Source organism: Petromyzon marinus, chromosome 55 (assembly GCF_048934315.1).
Source record: "Petromyzon marinus isolate PM22_M1 ecotype Great Lakes invasive population chromosome 55, UKy_Petmar_22M1.pri1.0, whole genome shotgun sequence".
Classification (NCBI taxonomy): Eukaryota; Metazoa; Chordata; class Hyperoartia; order Petromyzontiformes; family Petromyzontidae; genus Petromyzon; species Petromyzon marinus.
The window spans coordinates 7,222,120-7,242,608 of NC_133721.1; positions in this window are offsets into that span (position 1 = coordinate 7,222,120).

The window sequence follows — 20,489 nt, forward strand, 5'->3', positions numbered from 1 at the left end:
GGTAGAGGAGATGTGCTGATGTGGTAAGGGAGGACGTGCAGTTGATGGGACTTGTCGACGACTGGTACAAGTGGTGTCAAGGTCAGCCTCTGTGGAGGAAGCTCGTGAAATTGTGCACAGTTCGGGGTGGTTGCCCTCCAACAACAACAGAGGGCGGAGGAGCGGTGCTCACAACAGTGAGAGGAGTGCCAGGCGGCTGAAATGCGACAAGTTGGCACAGAGGGGGGGGGAGCATAAGTCGTGCATCTGCCAGTCATCTGTCAACCCACAACACCTGGCCCTGCCCTGTGTCATGCCATAGAGCCTTCACCACTTCATGTGGCCTCAAAGTGCACCTAGCCTGGCACGATCGCCATGGCAGAGTCATGGTTACAGAGTGGAAATGACAACTGTTGTTGCGCTTTGCAAGAGGTGGAGTCGGACGGATACCTGCTATGGAATTTCCATGGTGTTTGTGTCACGGCAGTTCAAGACAACGGGCTGGGTATTCTTTGGGTCTTTTGGTAAAATCGCGTAAATAGGTTAAAAGAAAATAACAAAAAAATACCAAAAAATTACGACGTTTCGATCACAACACAAGCGATCGTCATCTTCCTGATGACGATCGCTTGTGTTGTGATCCCTTTATCTGCTTCGATCACAACACAAGCGATGCCATTCTTCCTGATGACGATCGCTTGTGTTGCGATCGAAACGTAGTTTTTTGTTATTTTTTTGTTATTTTTCTTTGAACCTTTCTACGTGACTTTACCGAAAGACCCAAATAATATGAATTCCTGCAGTCACGAAAGCTTTAAGTCAATATTTAATGGGCTGGGTGTTGGATTACCCGTGGACGTGTGAACGAGATATGTGCCCACTTAAGAACAAGCATTCACACGTGGTCATTGTTCAGTGCCTCATTCTGATGGCAGTGGTGATGGAGGTGCTGCTGGTTACATTTTTATTTTTAGTATTCCTTCATTCACAAAATCCCATTATCCGAATTTTTTAAAAAAATTTGCATTTGTGAGTACTGACCCGGTGGTCAATTTCACGCTACCATTATCTCACAGCAAATCATGAGGGCCTGCATTGATAGTGTTGGCAATCGCCTCCTTAAATTTTCGTGTGAGACTGGGAGGAGGTGTGCAGCTTTACAGGCCTTGCTGTACGCTCAGCAAGGAGTTAATGAATCAATCATTATTCGCCACTGCCGAGATATCCCTTACCGCATTACGCACCACTTTAACCGCACGCTTAACTTCTAAATACCGGCGTCGTTTAATGCATTACCTACACGCGACTTTTTTCGATGCTCTGTTGAGTGTAATGTGCCATATTATTTCCGTGCGTGAATGTATGATTGCGCATTAAGTGTGAAGTCTTTTATGCTTGCACGCCTTGCAGCAATTACCACTTTTTCTGCATCTCACTCTCACCTTCCAGTTACAAGCGAGCACCACCTCATCCTGCTACAAACAATATCGAGCAGGTTGCCAGAAGCCATTAGCAGTCTTGTAGTGAAGGGAGCTGTCTTTTCCAGCATCCCACTATTTTGAAGCTGGTTGCCCGAATACATATTTAAAATCTTGCTGGGATATCCCGCACCTCCACGTATCACGTTTGGGTACGTACGGTGCGAAAGACGTTCAACACACCTACATATATTGACTTGAAGCTTTCGTAAACTGCAGGAATTCGTATTCTTTGGGTCTAGAACCTATCCACGTGAGTACGTGACTTTACCGAAAGACCACCAAAAATACACCCACATTAAAAGCCCTGGAGTTATTTTGTCAAATGCATAACTCAAGGCCACGTATTCACCCGCAGCCTTCTTCCCTGTTCATTTGTCGTGTGAGACATTCGCCTTCGCATGATACGCTCCGGTTTTATTTGTGCCTCCCGAGGTGGAAAGTGCTGAGAGAGAGAGAGAGGGAGAGGTGAAATCGACCGTATAAATTACTTAGGCTGAGGTTAAGCAACGGGCGCTTGGTGTGTGTATGTAAAAGTCCTCGGCCGTTTACGGGGCTATCGTTAGTGGTTAGCCATCTTACTTTCAGAGCCGACAGAAATCGTTACCGATTGATATCCCCCCCCCCTCTCTCTCTCAGTCAGCACCGAGGGGATACATCCCAGGTGATGTGTGTGCGTCACGGCGGCGATGGTGATGGCATTGGAGGGTTTTATTTTCTGTCGCCGTTCATCTTTTTGCGTTGTGCACAGAACTGTAAAAAAAAAAATTCAGGGGGTGGAGGAGTCAAAACCTGATTGGCATTTTTCTTATGCATTCCTTTCCTTTGTGTTTAAAGCAGGCTCACGCGTCGATTCTTTCCCGAGTGGCTTCTGCGTAATGGCACAGGGCGCGCAGCTGCGCGTGTGCGCGCGGCGTTTAATAAAGCACGAAGGGCAGTTGGGTCGGACGCGCTTAAGTCCGTGCCACGCGTTCCCGAACGCTTTGCCTTGGCGCTGCGGTCACGAGCGCGTGAAGTTATCGGGCACGGTCCCATTCTGTTGTTGTTGTTGTTGATCGAATGCGCCCGGCAGCCGTTGTTGTACTGCTGCGGGAACGAGGGCCCAAACCCTCCTTCCCATTCACGGCCGATGCACACACATATACCGCAGTGCAGACGCAGCAACAACAACAACAAACAACAACAAACAACAATACAAAACAAAGACGTATCGCCGGTAATGGTTTACACAAGGATGACTGGGGCCAAGTTCTGTTCGCGAGCACGCCGATGAAGGCCGGCACGGCGCACGAAGGGGTTGGTGTGGCCTCAGATCGCCACCCGTGCCATCCTCCTTTGCCTCAACATTGCTTGAAGTTTACACGCGGCACTGTGTACTCGTTTTTTTAGGCTCAGTGGACCTAGAGGAGGCCCATGACCGATTCAAATAATCGCCACTGATGTTCACCGTGAACCAGGAATGGAACTCGAGTTGTTTGCATGGTGCTAAACAAATAAAGACAAAGATTCCCTGAATAGCCTGCACTGCACGTCAGGGCAAGTGATGTTGGCGAACCCCTTATGAAGGGCGACATGGTGCACACAAACACACACACAAGCGTGCCAGCAGTGTGGCATTGCCAAGTGACATGGGAAGAATGGAAACAGCTGATGTTGATTTAGACAAACTTCCCCAGGAATCTTCTTTGGTTCTTTCGGTAAAGTCACGTAGAATGAGAATAAAATAATAAATTGATAAAATAAAATAACACAATAATATTCTCACGACGTTTCGGCCACAACACAAGCGGCCTTCATCAGGTGAAGGGGGGCGAGACTGTCTGGTAGGACAGCGCTGGAGTGAGAGAGCCACGTTCAGATCACGGCTTTTAAGCTGTGTGAGAGGAAGAAAGAGCCTTAGAGTCGCGGCATCTCTTCAGAAAGGTGAGAGACTCGATTAGTTGAGCCTTCTTATCCCGAAGTCTGTTGAATGATCTTAAGGATGTGTGGAATCCCTCCCCGTAGAGGCGGTTAAATTTCGATTTAAAGCTTTCGTGACTGCAATGATTCATCTTCTTTGGTTCTTTCGGTAAAGTCACGTAGAATGAGAATAAAATAATAAATTGATAAAATAAAATAACACAATAATATTCTCACGACGTTTCGGCCACAACACAAGCGGCCTTCATCAGGTGAAGGGGGGCGAGACTGTCTGGTAGGACAGCGCTGGAGTGAGAGAGCCACGTTCAGATCACGGCTTTTAAGCTGTGTGAGAGGAAGAAAGAGCCTTAGAGTCGCGGCATCTCTTCAGAAAGGTGAGAGACTCGATTAGTTGAGCCTTCTTATCCCGAAGTCTGTTGAATGATCTTAAGGATGTGTGGAATCCCTCCCCGTAGAGGCGGTTAAATTTCGATTTAAAGCTTTCGTGACTGCAATGATTCATCTTCTTTGGTTCTTTCGGTAAAGTCACGTAGAATGAGAATAAAATAATAAATTGATAAAATAAAATAACACAATAATATTCTCACGACGTTTCGGCCACAACACAAGCGGCCTTCATCAGGTGAAGGGGGGCGAGACTGTCTGGTAGGACAGCGCTGGAGTGAGAGAGCCACGTTCAGATCACGGCTTTTAAGCTGTGTGAGAGGAAGAAAGAGCCTTAGAGTCGCGGCATCTCTTCAGAAAGGTGAGAGACTCGATTAGTTGAGCCTTCTTATCCCGAAGTCTGTTGAATGATCTTAAGGATGTGTGGAATCCCTCCCCGTAGAGGCGGTTAAATTTCGATTTAAAGCTTTCGTGACTGCAATGATTCATCTTCTTTGGTTCTTTCGGTAAAGTCACGTAGAATGAGAATAAAATAATAAATTGATAAAATAAAATAACACAATAATATTCTCACGACGTTTCGGCCACAACACAAGCGGCCTTCATCAGGTGAAGGGGGGCGAGACTGTCTGGTAGGACAGCGCTGGAGTGAGAGAGCCACGTTCAGATCACGGCTTTTAAGCTGTGTGAGAGGAAGAAAGAGCCTTAGAGTCGCGGCATCTCTTCAGAAAGGTGAGAGACTCGATTAGTTGAGCCTTCTTATCCCGAAGTCTGTTGAATGATCTTAAGGATGTGTGGAATCCCTCCCCGTAGAGGCGGTTAAATTTCGATTTAAAGCTTTCGTGACTGCAATGATTCATCTTCTTTGGTTCTTTCGGTAAAGTCACGTAGAATGAGAATAAAATAATAAATTGATAAAATAAAATAACACAATAATATTCTCACGACGTTTCGGCCACAACACAAGCGGCCTTCATCAGGTGAAGGGGGGCGAGACTGTCTGGTAGGACAGCGCTGGAGTGAGAGAGCCACGTTCAGATCACGGCTTTTAAGCTGTGTGAGAGGAAGAAAGAGCCTTAGAGTCGCGGCATCTCTTCAGAAAGGTGAGAGACTCGATTAGTTGAGCCTTCTTATCCCGAAGTCTGTTGAATGATCTTAAGGATGTGTGGAATCCCTCCCCGTAGAGGCGGTTAAATTTCGATTTAAAGCTTTCGTGACTGCAATGATTCATCTTCTTTGGTTCTTTCGGTAAAGTCACGTAGAATGAGAATAAAATAATAAATTGATAAAATATTTTTTTTTTTTATATTATTTTATTCTCATTCTACGTGACTTTACCGAAAGAACCAAAGAAGATGAATCATTGCAGTCACGAAAGCTTTAAATCGAAATTTAACCGCCTCTACGGGGAGGGATTCCACACATCCTTAAGATCATTCAACAGACTTCGGGATAAGAAGGCTCAACTAATCGAGTCTCTCACCTTTCTGAAGAGATGCCGCGACTCTAAGGCTCTTTCTTCCTCTCACACAGCTTAAAAGCCGTGATCTGAACGTGGCTCTCTCACTCCAGCGCTGTCCTACCAGACAGTCTCGCCCCCCTTCACCTGATGAAGGCCGCTTGTGTTGTGGCCGAAACGTCGTGAGAATATTATTGTGTTATTTTATTTTATCAATTTATTATTTTATTCTCATTCTACGTGACTTTACCGAAAGAACCAAAGAAGATGAATCATTGCAGTCACGAAAGCTTTAAATCGAAATTTAACCGCCTCTACGGGGAGGGATTCCACACATCCTTAAGATCATTCAACAGACTTCGGGATAAGAAGGCTCAACTAATCGAGTCTCTCACCTTTCTGAAGAGATGCCGCGACTCTAAGGCTCTTTCTTCCTCTCACACAGCTTAAAAGCCGTGATCTGAACGTGGCTCTCTCACTCCAGCGCTGTCCTACCAGACAGTCTCGCCCCCCTTCACCTGATGAAGGCCGCTTGTGTTGTGGCCGAAACGTCGTGAGAATATTATTGTGTTATTTTATTTTATCAATTTATTATTTTATTCTCATTCTACGTGACTTTACCGAAAGAACCAAAGAAGATGAATCATTGCAGTCACGAAAGCTTTAAATCGAAATTTAACCGCCTCTACGGGGAGGGATTCCACACATCCTTAAGATCATTCAACAGACTTCGGGATAAGAAGGCTCAACTAATCGAGTCTCTCACCTTTCTGAAGAGATGCCGCGACTCTAAGGCTCTTTCTTCCTCTCACACAGCTTAAAAGCCGTGATCTGAACGTGGCTCTCTCACTCCAGCGCTGTCCTACCAGACAGTCTCGCCCCCCTTCACCTGATGAAGGCCGCTTGTGTTGTGGCCGAAACGTCGTGAGAATATTATTGTGTTATTTTATTTTATCAATTTATTATTTTATTCTCATTCTACGTGACTTTACCGAAAGAACCAAAGAAGATGAATCATTGCAGTCACGAAAGCTTTAAATCGAAATTTAACCGCCTCTACGGGGAGGGATTCCACACATCCTTAAGATCATTCAACAGACTTCGGGATAAGAAGGCTCAACTAATCGAGTCTCTCACCTTTCTGAAGAGATGCCGCGACTCTAAGGCTCTTTCTTCCTCTCACACAGCTTAAAAGCCGTGATCTGAACGTGGCTCTCTCACTCCAGCGCTGTCCTACCAGACAGTCTCGCCCCCCTTCACCTGATGAAGGCCGCTTGTGTTGTGGCCGAAACGTCGTGAGAATATTATTGTGTTATTTTATTTTATCAATTTATTATTTTATTCTCATTCTACGTGACTTTACCGAAAGAACCAAAGAAGATGAATCATTGCAGTCACGAAAGCTTTAAATCGAAATTCCCCAGGAATGTTTCGCGTTTCGGGTAATAAGAGGGCTTCATCTCGGAACCGCTAAGGGTCGCTGCTTATGCGACACCAGGGTTCAGTAAACTCAAACTTGATGCCCGTGCTTTCGTGACTGCAGGAATTACTCTTTGTTTTTTTTCGGTAAAGTCACGTAGAAATAAGAAATAATAAAAAATAATAAAATTCCATAATAGCTATATTCTTAGCTTTTTCGGTAAAGTCACGTTGAAGGGAAACAATAAAATAATAAAATATATATTATTTTAAGAATATGAATTACTGCAGTCACGAAAGCTTTAAATCAAAATTTACATAATAGCTATTATGTAATTTTTTTATTATTTCAGTAAACTAGCCGGGTTTGCTTCCTTTCGCTAACTTTTCGTTTGGCTCGGTTTGTGCACGCTGATCCATGTCGAGATACCCCACACGTACACAATAGGGGTGAATTCTGCAATCGTAAATGTGCGATTGGCGGCTGTTAAGCGTGGGCGACCTCGTACACGCGGCGTGTTCTTCTCGGCTCTTGCGGTCTGCGTTCCTTTATTTCTGCTCGGATTACTTTAATGCTCAACGCGTCTCGGAGAAATTGCATTTGCAGTATGCAAAAACCGGGTCCCTTTGCAGCGGGTGGGCATTACGTCCGGATATTTCCTACAATAGACGACGCTGTGTGTGTGACGGATCTTTGACTATTTCCATCCCATGCTCCCACCTTCAGCCTTTCTCCGTCGCTCTTGTGAGTGAGATATGGAGCCATCTATTTCGCAAGCGCAGTCGGCCATCACCTGTTTGAGAAGAAAGCTGAAAAGGTAGTTGGAAACCAGTGGGGTGACTATAGGCAGATCACCCTGTACAATATTACGTACGGTGTGCAAAAAAGGTTCAACATGCGTCGGGCGCCATTCAATACCGTGCTGTCATTTACTGCATCACAACAACACTGTCAGGCTACGAACGATGAAGGTTATTGTGAATATGAAATGGGCACTTGATTAATTTCATAATCATGTTTAACGAGAAATGTAATCGCCAGTGTAGACAGGGTTCTAGGCTATACCAGATGTGGCCAGTGTAAGGCATTGATAACCGCAATTCACAAAGGCAGCGTGGAATACATGTTATACGTTGTTGCTGTACTGCATGGAATGGATCCGTGGTGCTTATGGTTGGCTCTCGCCCGTGAAATCAACTCAGCAGGCCACACACGGCTTGCTGATGAGACTCGGAATGTCAAAATCCAGTCCACAGTTTTTTTTCCCCGTTGAAACAAATACTGCTGGGAAACATTGATCCAGGATTCTACGCTGACGTGACTAAATGTGTTTTTTTATGATTATTATTATTATTTGATGGTGAAGCAGACTACAGTCTGTTTGAATTATTTATTGTGCGTTACCCATAATTAATGGGGTGCTATCGTGCTGTCATGGTTAACACTGGACCTGCAACCCAAAGGTTTGCCAGCTCGAGCGCCAATCGAAAACACAATTAAGACAATGACAGAGATCGCTCTCTCGATGTACACACCGCACATTTATACACTGGCAGCATTTTATAACAATCTCAATTTCACAAGTGACGACAATGCCCACCATTCGAATTAAACGTCGGCGTGAAAGGTGTTCAAGTTACCGTGTCACACCAAGAGAACACTATCGCCCAGCACGATCACACCACACTGCCACGACATCCCAACACCGGGCGCTTCTGCGGAGATTTGGTTCTGGACTTCCGTGGCTTTTTGAGAGGGGCAATTATCTTGGGAGACGACCAGTGTCATTCCACCCCCCCCCCCCCCACACACACACACAATTAGCAAAATATGTGCGGACTGTTGCATCCGAACGAATTTTTTGTTTTTATTAAATAGCCATCCATGATGGGCAATTATGGAGGGTTGGCAATGGCGGTTAATGAACTGCGCTATGAGCTTGGCGACTTTTGTTCAACTCCATGCCATCGCTTATAGGCACGGCACGTTCCGCCTGAACGCGTCCAGAGGGCCCTCTTCATATATCCGCGCTGACCAGCATGCAGTGATGATCAAACAACAGTGCATTCGGTGCCATGGTGGCGAGATGTTAGCTACCTCGCCTGGTATGCAGGAGGTCGTGAGTTCGATCCTGACCCTGACGCCTGTGTATTTGGAGCGTGCATGTACTCCCCGTGGTCGCGTGGATTTTTTTCTCTGGATCCTCCGGTTCTTCCCCCCACATTTAGAAACATGCGTTTTAGACTCTTTAGCTGCTATCAATTTCCGCAGAAGCCACTTCGTTGACCGATGATTTGTGGCTAGGTTCTTCTGAAAAATAGCTAGATAGCTCAGTGGGCCATACCTGGTAAAATAAAAAGAGTTTAATTTAATAGCTTCATCAATTGTGATAAAAATACATATTAGCAATTTTCCAACATTTTTTTATTTCTAATGGGGAAAAAATCCGATAGATTAACATTTTCAACAGTTATCCAGCCACGTGGTGCAGCACTAGAGTGTCTAACAATCTAAAGATTGCAAGTTCAAATCCTTGGTTGGAGGTTGACTCGGCCCACCATCCCTCCGGGGTCGATAAAATGAGTACCACCGTGGCAAGTCACAACAGTGGTTGTCCCATTGATCGACTCGCTACCAACGTTCGAATGCAAAATGTCCACCCCCTGGTTCGGCTGTGGACAGGAGATGAGCACCAATACCTCAATGATCGTTTGAGCAGAGAAATAGCTGAGTTTTTTTTTCTTCCAGCAAATGGCTTTGGAATTACAGAGTAAAGGCGAATAAGTCCCGTTGTCCTCAATGTTCGCCCATTTTTCAGGGGGTGCTTCAAAAAAATGTTTTTAACACTTCCCGAGAATTTGCAACAATTCCACGAGAAACGTGCTGCTGCCTCCAGGCTCTGGAGATCACCTGGAGAAGATTCCAGGCCACGCGTTGACAACGATGGCGAACAAGTGGGAGACCCTTTGACTTTTTGAAGCTATAAACATTACATTTGTTATCATGTTACAGTGTGTTCTCCGTTCTTTTTCCATTAAAAAAGATAAGTGTTAACATATATTTTTTTAAGCACCCTGGATAGTTTTCTGTCGTAAGACAATGTTATTGATTGACACGGTGAGTTTCTTGTGCTTGTGCACCACTGGAAAATCAATTCCTTAACCCTTAAGTTTTATTACACAATACTCTAGATGATGCTCATGATTTATTGTTTTTTTAATATACAAAATTTTTTGCAAAGGCTGTCGAGTAAACGTATAATGTAATAATTGTGCAGCTAGTATACCAACTCCTGCTGATGGCAGCGCTCACATTTAATTCACCACTGAGGTCGGCAATGGCTTTTTCACAAACCCAAACGTAACGTGAAAGGCGTATAGCCTATTAATCATTGTGGCAAAGGCCTAACTGCAGTATTGTAAACCATGTGATTGTTACACGCACATACATGTGCGCAGACACGCACGAACGCAAACGACCATTCCTCCAGTACTCGCTCACGCAGTAACAATGTAAGATTTTTAGGCATGACACTTTAAATCTACGAATCATGCAGATCATGTATTTTTTTCTATTGACAATCTAACTTGCTCGTTTCATATTTATAAGCTCTTAATCTAATGTGCTTCTGTAGTAATTGTTTTAACATGGTCCTGTCTTTATTTTTTTGTTAATAATCTGAATCTTGAATATGTAAATTGCAATGTTTCAATGACCAATTGTTTTTGTACCATGTCATGTTTTGAGGTGAAATCTTATTACATTAAAACAACTTCATTTAGAAGCTATTAAATGAACATATGTAAAAAAAATGTTGTCATGTTTTTTTCCCCGATTTTATTCCAATAAAGTAGTATCATTCTACTATTCAAAATATTGTATGCCTTGAATTTCCTGGCTGGCTACTGGCTGGGCTCCCCTCCATCCCACTTATAACTCTGTTGTTAGTGGCTGCGGGCAGTTGTCACGGAAACTATCCGGGTAACTGGCTCCACGGGACTTTCCGTGTCAGAAACATTGAATTGAATTGGTGGAAGACGCATCATAGATACCGACACCGAAGATGTGGGAGTAACGAATACAGACGACTTGCAAGGTTAATTAAAAATTGCTCTAACTTTTAAATTTGAACTCCTTTTAATGCAATTATTTCGCCAGAATATTTTACAAATCCTCGATAATAATAAAAAACCTCACAATACGTATTAGCTTGACATTTTATGACATAAAAATGGCAACATTGAAAGAAGAGCGTGAAAGCGACAGCTGTCTGTTATTTTCCCTATCGCAGAGTGACGGATTCTCTCGAGGTACAGCCGCTGCAAGGTTTGACTCACGCCACTCCTAGGTGGAAGGGCCCCTCCACCAGAGGGAGCTCTAGAAACCCCATCTGGAGGGTATTGGGGCCAACTCCTCCACTCTGGCCAGATGCCTTCGAAGAGGTGGCAAGTGCCCACGCTTATCCAAACGGCCTCTGGATTGCAAATCCGGTGTGCTATTCATGACACCACGACACCATCCAGTCATATATTTGTACACGATTTACATACTGCCAGTAGGGGCATTTACTTCCATTTTTACTGCTGGGAATTAGCACCTGTAACGGAGTAATTTCTCACGGAAAACGAGCAATCTAAGAGTCTTACGTGGCCGGGAATTACTGCAGTTATCGTAGTAAGCACAGCTGCTGAAGTGGGACTATTGGCGGGGAATGCCGATGGCAGTTTTGCACGCACCCCGATCGATTTACCCGCAAATCTTTATCCACGCTCTGCGCAAGAGTCCCCGATGGCTCTTGAGCTGGGCGGAACTCTGTTCCTGGGGGAGTTGATGATTGGGTCAGAGGAAGGATGGCACGAAGCACCGTGGGCCAGCCTCGTGAGCTGCTGCTGCCGGCTGACAGCTGCTCGCTCTGCTCCGCACGTGGCGCCTCCCACGGAACGTTTATTCATCCAGCTGTCCGCAGTGAGGCTGACTCGCTGCACATTTTTAATTGGTGGCCACCAGTGCTGGCACCACAGGGGAGTCCGATGCCCGAGTTCACGCGTCTTAAACCTTTGTGCGGTGCTGTTCAATTGTCACCAACATTAACAACAGGGGGTAAAGGTGCAGCCCTGCAATGTCTTGCCTACGTCACTGCCAGTGGAAAGGCCTCCACGAGATATGGAGAGCTACTCTGGAGGGCATTTTGGGCTATTCTTTGGTGTGGACCAATCAGTTTCAAGGACAATGCATATATTATCATACTATGTTTTTTGTTTGCATTTTGACTGCAGGTATTGTGGTTAATGCAGCCATGAGTCCTTGTAAAAAGGTTTCAGCTTTGTTGCCAGAAAAAAGGGGAAAACCCCTATTATTATTCTTTGGGTCTTTAGGTAAAGTCACGTAGATAGATTCAAAGAAAATAAATGTACGTGACTTTACCGAAAGACCCAAAGAATATGAATTCCAGCGGTCACGGAATCTTCATGTCAATATTTATTTGGGGCTACTCTTCCACACGGGCCAATCGTCTCTGAATAGTTGAGAGTACCCACGCTTTACCCCACCACAGGCGACCTGTCGATTGACACACTTTGGTCTAAGGGGCCGTCCATAAATGATAATGACTGCAGCGAGAGGATCTAGTTGGGAGCCTTGGAAAGAAATGTGTAAGCCCCCGTGTTTGCAACCGCTGCGCAGGGAAATTAAAAAGTGCTCGCCTCCACCCCATTGGCACTCGTGGGATTCGTTGTAGTATACATACCCCGGATGTGCAAGGTTGCAATAATAGAATCGAGCGAATTTGAACGACGAAATACGCCTCCACAAAGTGAAACTCGGTTTCGGTTGCAACGCATCGCGCGATGTTGCTCCTGCTGTGTGGGGTTGTTGTTTTTTTCCTGGATGGACCCGTTCGTGTTGACTGTTGTTTGCACGAATAAGGACGCCAATACTGAGCTAAGCGGCAGCAGCAGCAGCAGCTGCCGGTGAACGTGACCGGGTCGTCTTGTTTCCGGCAGCGGACATTGAATAGTGCCCATTGTGTATGTATTATTAGTAGTAGTGTAACATTCGTTTACCCAGAAAAGCCTCGCTGAGGTTTAAAACTAAATTCAGGAAGGGGTCATGTTAAGTTTCACTCTAGGCGGTTATTTTGCGAGCAATTAAGATCAAGGCCGTAGCCATGGGGTCAACATTGGGGGGGACCAATCTTCCAGGGGGTCTGGAAGTCCTCCGCCAGAAAGAAAATATCTAAATTTGAAAACGAATTTCCTGGACAAAGTATTAAAAAATTCACTAACCCGTGGGATGGACTTTTTATTTATTCTTTACAAGAATGTCTAATAGTGTATTGTATTACATTGCTCTGTTTTTTTCTTTTTGACCTTTTCTTGTTTCATTGTATGTAATGGCAGAGATTAGGGATTAATCAAGTACAACCATAACCTGGGGTACGGCAACACAACTTGGATAAAACCACACGCAGAACTGTAGTACACCGTAATACTAGAACCAGTAGTAACAATAATGGCAATTTGTTAAGTTTAGTTATGATTATGATTACATTTGCTAATTATTATTTCGGACGGCGGTGCGTGGTTGCCTGTCGTAGAATAGCAATTATTATTTTTAAATATTTTATATCAATATATTGGGGGGGGACATTTTGAGCATATTTGAATATTGGGGGAGTTCCCCCCAATATATATTATAATTACGGCCTTCATTAAGATAGTCCAAAGTACTATTGCTGTCGCTAATCTCAAACCATATGCCATGTGTGTTGCATCGACTTGCTCGCGTCTATCATTCGCCGGCAGCGCTTCAGATTGGCCCCACGAGGTTTCTCGTGGGGCAGTCCACCTCCGGTTAGCTCGGTTGGCTACGTACGGTGCGAAAGAAGTTCAACGTGCATCCCTGCACTAGCTCACTCACCAAACTGTATAGATCAGTGGGCCTTAGCTTTGACCAGAGGACGCCTTTTGGTGTCCTCTGGTCTAACACCGTTTTGAGATGAGGCTCAAAAGAAAGCTGTCTCTGGTGTGGACCAATCAGTTTCAAAGACAATGCATAAATGATCAGAGTATGTTTTTCGTTTGCATTCTGACCACAAGTATTGTGGTTAATGCAGACATGATTCCTTGTAAAAGGTTTCAGTTTGGTGTTTTAACATCTTAACACCTGTTTTGTTGCCAGAAAAAAAGGCGAAAACCCATTCTCATATTTTGGTACTGGCAAAGAAGGTCCCATGATGAGGTGTAGGTGTTCACGTAGGTCAACCCAGCCTCAAATGAGAACCTGGTGCGGTGTGTAGTAAACATCGCCACTGGGGAGACAAAGGCGGCCGGGCGTGGTGCTGGCCACCCACCCCTTCGTGTGCCGTTCCGGCCTTCATAGGTGCTGCTCGCTAACAGCAATTTGCGATCTGTGTCTTTATACACATTACGGGCGTGTGTTCGGGAACCGAAATGAACGTCGCACGCCGCCGCGACCTGTGAGGCTTCGCAGACCTGACAATGCTATTCCACGAACGAAGCTCATCTGGCTTCAACATTTGGGCCCGTCTTCCAATGGCAGCTGTTTTAATTTTCACAAAATAAGACGCGCATTTATTGCCAATTCCTGGGATCGATGAAATTAATTGGGTGTTTCATACTCTGGTGCTTCGTTTGCGTGGTTCAACAAGTCCATGACAACAACAACAAAAATCTCTTGGGCTCTGAGAGCATTTAAAGGTGGCTCCCCGCAAGTGGGGATTAGTATCGCCTATTAATAGAAGTGCTGGGGTGGTTTTGAGTCGCAGTGAAAACGATGGAGTATCCCAGTTCCCTGCAACCTATACAGGGCAACCAAGACGTGATGCTACGTTGCGTTTGTGTTATGCTCGCATTTTTTTTGCACAAATGAAGGTGGTTTTACAGCAATCGGAACGATCTGTTGCAGATCGTTAATGTATTCATTTATTTACTGTAAACTGATCATTATTGGATTTAAAGCTTTCGTGACTGCAATGATTCATCTTCTTTGGTTCTTTCGGTAAAGTCACGTAGAATGAGAATAAAATAATAAATTGATAAAATAAAATAACACAATAATATTCTCACAATATGTGAGAATATTATTACAATATGTGAGAATATTATTGTGTTATTTTATTTGATCAATTTATTATTTTATTCTCATTCTACGTGACTTTACCGAAAGAACCAAAGAAGATGATCATTATTGGTTTATATTTGCATCTGTAATTGCCAGCCCTTTACTAAACTACGTTTATTTTAACAGCTAAGGCCCACTGATCTATATAGCTCTTTTTCATAAGCGACCTGGCCATCACAAATGATAGCTCAACGAAGTCATCGTCGTTTGGAAATTTACAGCAGCACAAAATACTCCAAAACGCGTTGCGGTGTTGATTCGACATGTGGTGGAGGGAAAAAAACCGGAGGAATCTGGAGTACATCCAAGCCAGCACGCTAATGTGTTTACCCGTGCTTAGTGAGCATTAGCAACCACATGTGAAGCTAGTTTCTGTTAATCCACTGCCAATAAGGTGTTCGGGTTATTCCCATGCTTTGTGTGGATATTTTGACCATACTTCACCGCGCTGGTCAGTGGGGATTACTGAAGGTGGGAGGGAGTACAGAACAACAACGGCCTGGCTTGGCGATCACGCGTTATTTCCACGTGGTTTGGTCATTTAAGAGGTGCACGTGAAGGAACGGCACTCTGTCCAGTCGCAGTGTTGTTAATTCGTAGCAAAAAAAAAAAACCACAGTTTACAGGTTTTTAGTTCAACTATTATGAGCGGGAAGGTTGTTGTGCACTAAGTACTCTCGCCGGTGTGTTTGTATTTTAACGGACGTTGATGCCACCTAGTGACCAGTGGGTTAAAATTCGGTCTTTCCAACCTTTTAACGGCTATGCTGTACGGTTTTCCATTCGCTATTCGCTAACTTGCAATCCGCGATCTTGGCTATCCGCGAATCGCATCTGGAACGCCACACGACTGAAATAAAACGACGAGATACAGTGATGAGACAGGCACTGATGAGATACAGTGATCATTGACGGCAAGTTCATTTATTAACGATGATTTTAATACTTTTATTTACTTTAGGGGCTGTCCATAAATGACGTCACGCGATTTTGGACGATTTTTGACCCCCCCCCCTCGTCACACGGCGTCACAAAAAGTTAGACCCCCCTCAAATATGACGTCACAAAGCTCTGCCCCCCCCCCAAACCATATTTCCATTTTGAAAATAAAACATGCTTCAAATCGCTTTAAACTATTGCCATTGTAGTGCGTATTTAAAGTGGCGCTGCACTCTGATGCTGTACGTGTGTTGTTATAATAATTAGTGTTGTTATAACAATTCTATATTTATTTAAAGTTGCGCATTTTGATGTGACGTCACATTTCTCAAACCCCTCCCCCCCTCCCCTCGTCACACATCGTCACAAATATCTGACCCCTCCTCCCCCCCACCCCTAGGTGCGTGACGTCATTTATGGACGGCCCCTTATGCTATCAGAACCTTTTTTTTACAGAGAGACTCGTAGGCCAATGTCATCCGCGAAATTTGCTATTCAGCGACATCTTCAGAACGCAGTCCAGGGCGGTCCAGATGTCTTGTGACCCCCACATTTAATTCTCTAAAAATGTTTCGGGTCAAATTTTTTTTGGGGTGGGGGAGGTCACAACACATCTGGACCACCCTGTACATTAATGGCGACGTAAAACGCACTCGCCACTTTGTACCCGTGGGGAGTAGAGTGAAGGATGAGAGTGAAGGATGTCATGAACGGGGGAAAGCGAACAGAGTAAGGGGCCGTCCATAAATGACGTCACGCATCTGGGGGGGGGGGGGGGGGGCGGTGTCAGGCATTTGTGACGATGTGTGACGAGGGGGGTTGAGAAATGTGACGTCACATCAAAATGCGCAACTTGAAATAAATATAGACAACACGTTCTACTTAATTAAATAGACTTTATAATAAATGTTTTCTCCTACAACATCAGAGTTGCAGCGCCCCATTAAATACGCACTACAATGACAATAGTTTAAAGCGATTTGAAGCATGTTTTATTTGTGTGTGGGGGGGGGGGGGGCAGAGCTTTGTGACGTCATATTTGAGGGGGGGGGTCTGACTTTTTGTGACGCCGTGTGACGATGGCGGGGGGGGGGGTCAAAAATCGCGTGACGTCATTTATGGACGGCCCCTAAGGGAAGCGAATGGGGGAAATAAGAGGAAAATGGATGGATATTTGGCGGAGAAACGGGCGCCAAAGGCTCCAGGGGAGATGAGAATAGTGAGGAGGAGGATGCTGCGTCATGTTAGGGGCCATCCACTTAGTCCGTACGCATGGAGGGGGGAAACGAGGGGGGGTTAACCCAAAGGCGTACTCTTGGGTATGGCGGTCTATTGACAATGTACGCATAGGAAAACGGGGGGAGGGGGGGGTGAAGCCTCGATAATAATTTGTCGATATTGGCCTCCAAATGAGTGAGATAGTCCGGCGGTGGACTATCTGTTTGCTTAAACACGTTCATATTATTAAATCCTTGATCGTTTCTGCATGGATTAAATATCGGCCGTTCTATAGGATTCGGGTACGGGGGGGGGTGGATGGGGTGCGTCAGGCGTGGGTACGCACGTGGGGGGGTGGGGGGTGTAACAAGTACGCGTGCCTACAGGGAAGGGGGGGGAAAGGGTAAAGTGTTGACAGATTTTTGCGTACCTACTCAATGGATGGCCGCTCTACGCGGAGCAGCGTCTGTTTTACACAGCGGGCGGGGACAGGGGAGGGGTTCATTGTGGGGATGGCCCACAAAGGAGTCACGTGGTTTCACGGTAAGCATGGCATACATGTCAACAACCACTTATCAGTGCCCTTACCTTATTACAGAGCAATTCAGACATCATTGGTCACCCCGCGCTCTTATAAATCTCGACGTTCATCCTACAAAGTCCCATGAACAAGGGAGAAACACAAACAAATAGAAAAAAAACAAAAATATGGCCCGGATTTAAACGGCTGTGCGCCGTATGGACGTGAAAACTCAGTGTCCCTGTACAAGAATACGGGGTAAACCGTAAAGGGTTGACAGCCATGGCTTGGGCTGATTTAGAGATATATAGATTGCGCGCCCATCGCTTAACACAAGTTTCAAAGCACGCAGTTGTTTTTAGCAGTTGCGAACGCTGCACTGGCATGCGTGTGACCATGAGTCTTCCATGAGGGGGCGATGATGATGATCATGATGTTGATTTTCTAATCGCAAAAGCAATTTTCATCCAAGTAAAGTTACTGTCCAGAACAGTTGAACGATGTGCTTGCAGAGCAACGAACTGGCCACACAGCTCCTGATGTGGCAAATGCTTGGCCGGTGTCTTACGTGATCACCTGGACCCATGGACCAATCACCCAGAATTTTTTTGATTTAAAGCTTTCGTGACTGCAGTAATTCATATTCTTAGTTCTTTCGGTAAAGTCACGTTGAAGGGAAACAACAAAATAATAAAATATATATAACAATAACAAATATATTGTTTTATATATATTTTATTATTTTGTTGTTTCCCTTCAACGTGACTTCACCCAGAATGTTTGGCTCTCGTAAGATCGCACGGGATAAGCCTGGATTGTGCTTGAATGGGTAACTCCCATGGATAACAGGTGTTATAGGCTGCGGGGAGATACGTGACGGGCTCTGGAAAACCAACCACCCATACATACCCTGAGGGCCCCTTTCTGGCTCGACTCGGATATATGCTAGTGGAAAAGGAGTATCGATGTATCCCAGTAATGAATCTCTAAATGCTTCTTGTACAGCACAAATGCACAGGTCGGAATCAGCTGTGACATTGTATTCCATCACATACAGTCATACCCGGAAACATAACTGCAAGACGCAGCATGCTATAAATGGCAATACAAGACGCCAGTTTAGAAGCCATTCCATTGTTATGTAACAGGTTGGTCAACTCACACGCATTCATTTGTATTCAATTATAAACTCGGGTTATTTACGTGACGTATTTTCTGGAATAACCCAGTACGCCTCCTGTATTGAGCAACAAGGCGCAGCCAGTGGAAGGAAGTCTGGTAAAGAAGGCAAAGGAGAAATAATTAAATCCCGCATCTATAAATAGAACATCTCTTGGGGATGAGAGAAAAAGAATTGGGGTGGAAAACGTGGATGGGGAATGGGGGCAAGACAGTGAAGTGCGCTTTGTTCCTACCTCCACGAGCCCCCTTGAATCCCCCACTGAAAATTCACACACATTGATGGCGTACAGTCCATCTCCCAGGATCCAGAAATTGCCTCTCCATTCATGCAGTGTACTCATGCAATATAAAAAATATATATATATACAATGTTAAAAAAAATGGCAATCCATTCCGTGATTTCAACAGAATGCGTTGATCTGATACGGGAAAGTTTGGTTCGGATTTTTAGACAGAGAAGTAATGGACTAATAATACCATGAGATTTAAAGCTTTCGTGACTGCAAGGATTCATCTTCTTTGGTTCTTTCGGTAAAGTCACGTAGAATGAGAATAAAATAATAAAATGAGACAATAAAATCCTCGTCGTCCCGACAGTTCTGTTCTTCCACCTGATGAAGGCTACTTGTGTTGTGGCTGCAACGTTGTGAGAATTTTATTGTCTTATTATTTTATTCTCATTATACGTGACTTTACCGAAAGAACCAAAGAAGAATACCATGAGAGTTTGTGTTGTCGCTGTTGGGTCAAGGATGGCGATGGAGGGGTCAAGGATGGCGATGGAGGAGGCAACGCACCCAAATCGACGTGCAGCGCGGAGATGGAGCGATGGAATCAGTTCGCGGGCTTTCTCACTTCGCAGGATGGCGATGGGTTTTGGGGGAGGAGGCCTTCACCCAGCAGTGGATAAATCACGGCCGATGATGAATTCATAATCAGAATCTTCACTTGTCCCGGATAAATCTACAGTGTGCTAATAATACTCGCCGAACAGACTAAAGATGCGACAATCATATCACGTAATAATTTAAATTCACGAATTTACCACAAAAATGTTTAATAGAAAACCACTAAAAAAAGCCAACTCGGTCGTCATTGCACGGTTGTCAAAATAGTTTTGCGGCATCTTTCTTCAGAGTTTTTTTGTTTGTTTGACCGAGTGTAACGTTATCGCAGGAGTTCGCTACAATCTGCGTACAGCGCATCCTCAACAATCGACTGCTGCATGGCGTAATTAGACAACGTGGGATCTCGAGCACAAAAATCGATTGTTATCAATGAATCCGATGCCGCCGATAGCCCCACGCAAAGCAACGGGGGGCCGGGTTCATTCATGGCCACGTAATGGATGGAGGTCACAACCGGCAGGTGGTGCACATTGCTCTTAGGGGCTGTGGGTAATAGTTCGGGGCAAGAGGAGTTGACATTCCTTCACACACACACACGCAAAAAGCAAAGATCTTCCCGTGTAGCCTTAACGCATACCGTGTCAACACACACGGTTTAACCCTGTATTCTTGTACAGGGAAATTTAGTTTTCAGGTCTATGCGGCGTACAGCCGTTTCAACACGGGACAAAAAAAATGTTTCGTCTGTTTATGTTTCTCCCTTGTGATGGGACTTTGTAGGGTGAATGTTGAGATTTATAAGGGGACGTGGTGACCAATACGGTCTGAATTGGGCTGTAATGAGGGAGACACTGACAAGGGGTTGACAAGTATGTTAACAGACTGTAGGGGCAAGTGCTGTTAGCGAGCACCTGCGAAGGCCGGCACGGCACACGAGGGGGTCGGGTGGCCAGCACCACGCCCGGCCGCCTTTGTCTCCCCAGTGGCGATGTTTTACCAC